Source organism: Corvus hawaiiensis, chromosome 2 (assembly GCF_020740725.1).
Source record: "Corvus hawaiiensis isolate bCorHaw1 chromosome 2, bCorHaw1.pri.cur, whole genome shotgun sequence".
NCBI classification, from domain to species: Eukaryota; Metazoa; Chordata; class Aves; order Passeriformes; family Corvidae; genus Corvus; species Corvus hawaiiensis.
In genome coordinates this window covers 12,417,638-12,420,775 of record NC_063214.1, presented here as the reverse complement: position 1 = coordinate 12,420,775, position 3,138 = coordinate 12,417,638, and positions in this window count along the sequence as shown.

Here is a 3,138-nt window from a genome sequence, read left to right as displayed (position 1 = left end):
ACCTCCCCACTGCCCGCCGCCCTGCCTTTATCTGCTTCCCCCGCCGAGGGACCGCCCCCGCACCGCCCCCAGCCCCAGCCTCTTCCCCATCCCCTTCCCCATCCCCAGCGCCTACTCCAGCCCCTGTCCTAGCCCCAGCCTTTCCTGTCTCAGCCCCTTCTCCGGAGAGGTACCGGCACGGGTACCCGGTGTGAGGTCGCTTCTCGCTCCTGGGTGGAGGCTGCAGGGCGGCGGGTCCCTCCCAGCCCCGCTGCCGGGTCATTTGGGGATAGTCCCGGTGGCTTGTGAGTGTGATCCAAACCCAGGTCTGTCAGGGTTTCCTATCTGTTAAGGGCTTTGTAGACCTTCCTTGGTCTGTGTTTTCCCTAAGAAGAATAGAAATGTCCTGTTGCCAGCTTGACAATGTGGCTATATATATATATACACCTATACATATATACAGGTATACACCTGGAAAGCACATATATACACACACTAGACTATAAGTATATATACTGGAAAGTCCCCTTTTCTCACTGCCCCCGAAGATACTGTAGTTAAATCCACATTGCTGTCACTCTGAAAATGCACTGGTAATTCTCTGGATCTCTTCGAATGATGCCTTAGGTTTTAGGTTTAAAGGACCACTTTCAAAACTTGTTTGTTCTTCAGAGCCATGCTGAAGTTTTATCTACAAATATAGTTTATAGATTGTGTAAGATTAAGAAGTGGTTACTTGTGTACTTCGCTTTTAAATGGGATAGATCACCGCAGATGTGCTTAAGGGACATCTTGTATGCAAATTACTAGAGGGTTTGCCAGTTATTTTCATCTTTCTCAGAACTCAAAGATCATACATGGCATATTGTTAAGTTATTTTCCCTTTGGATGTTTATAGCCAGGTTTAGAAGTCAATACGTCTCAGATTATTATGGATTTTAAAACACTTGATGGATTCCTAGCTGCCTTAAAACTACCTGGGATCAGTTTTTTACTAAAAAAAAAACCCAAAACCCTTGAGGTTCCTAAGTAGCATTGGAAAATTATTTGAAGCACTGCTGTGTTTTGCTACCAACATTTTTGATATAATAGCAGAGTTATTTGTTTGTTTGACTGATACAGATTTTTTCCAAGTGGATTTATGCTTCCAGGCAATAACTAATTTTTCTCTCATCTATAGGTAAGTTGAGCTGTGATCCTCCTGAACAATACATTCTGAAATGGAGAAGTTACCTTGAATCTCCATGGCATCTGAGATTCAACTTCTGCTGACGGTATGCAGAAAGAGAAGAGCATGATCCAGACCTAGGATGAATACAACGAGAATTTTAAAACATTTTTGGTAATCCATATGTTTTTAACCTACTCCTGTGTTGCTAATATGAGGGAGTTCTAATTTCTTCAAATAATCTTGGATCTCAAGTGATGTCCAGCCAAAGGAGGTGGGAAAATTTAGAAAGGTGTTACTAGTTTTCCAGAGTGTATAGTCTCCTACTGTCTCAGAAATGATGTATAGGTAGTAAGGGACAAACCTCTTCAAATTGGTGGGAATCTTATGTTGAATACCACCCACAGATACTGAAAAGGTCTTCTATCTTTTTCTTATACCTTTGAAAACTTTCTTAGCTTGCCTAAAGCCATTTTGAAATGCAGTAGTTGTGTATTTGCACAGCTAAAGAAAGTCTCCAGGCATCCACACCACCTCTTTTCCAATGAAATTAGCAGGATGAATGGGAAACATAACAAATTCTGTCTTTAGTCAATTATGCCTCACCTTTCTGACATGCTTTGTCCTGGTTTATTAGCCAAAGTTGTATACAGAGTAACAGCATTGTGAAGTGACTGGGCAACCTAGAATTTTAGCAAATTCAGTAATTGCATTCAAACTCTAAAGCCTAACAATATATATTTCAAGGTTGTGGTACTCAGAATATGAATAGCATCCAGTGCATTCAAAGTTTATAAATATTTTGGCTAAACCTTAGCAACTTGTATGTCCATGAGATGACTCTTTGAAGGAGGATGGTGTTTCCTCTGGCATCATTAATTTGCCATGTAGCAAAGTTTTATTTCCTCATCTGGAGAATAAGAAATTGGAAAGAGAACAGTTTAGCCAAACACAAAGATTTCAAAATGTTGCTATCTTCAAATTAGCGCTAGGTACTTTTCTAAGGTAACTTTTCGTCTAAGTGAAATTATTTTAAAAAATCGAAGAAGAAAATAGGTAAATTTGAGCAGTGCTGTTCCATAAGGTAAGTAAAAATTTTTTTAATAAACATGATCATTAAACGCTGATGTGTTGCTTCTCATTGCTTTATGAACTCTTGAAAGACCAGTTTTGGGCAATTTTAAAAGATGACTACTATTCAGTATCACTCATCAGTTTTCAAATCAACCTAGAACAGAAAAAGCGTAAATTAAGTTGGAATAGTTGCTCTTTGCAGCAACTTAAGAGCTCCTCTACTTTGTGATTCCCTGAAGTGGTAGTGCTCTATACTTTGCTTTCATGAAATGCTGTTTAAAATCTGAGTTACAGCTGTTTTCTGAGTTCATTTCTCAGCAATGAATATTTTCTTTTTAGTTTTCTCACTCATATGTAAAATTCTTCTGTCATTTGCCCATGAGCTTAGCCTTTGGAGCTGCCCTGGTACACAACTGAAAGTTGGTAGAGAAAGCAGTGGCTTGCACATGGGTAATTTATTATATAATTTTGCTATAACTGCATCAATTTGATATCTCATTGGCTTACAAAAATGGTTTAAGCTGCTTAGCTTCTCCTGCCAACTTTCTTGGGGCTATAACAGCATTATATTTTAATGGGTTTTTTATTCTGTAGTTATGGAAAAGAATTCAGTACCAATGTTAAAAACATTTGAGAAAATATAAGATGTACTAGAGGAGGGAAGAGGATGGCAGAAATTCTGAGCTTCCTTCACCCCTTTTAGCATTAACCTAGGTACCATCCACCCAGAAATTTAATGCAGATCAAAAGAAAAAAAGAGAAACAGGAGAGAAGAAAGGAAGTGTACCATTATTTGCTATTCCAGTGTCTTAAATATTTATGTCCAGCCTGCACAATATGGTGTGGCTCAGAAATTCCCAAACTACCTGTGAATTAGTGGTTTGGCATAGCTGGGGCCAGTGCCCCCCCAGTTCCCA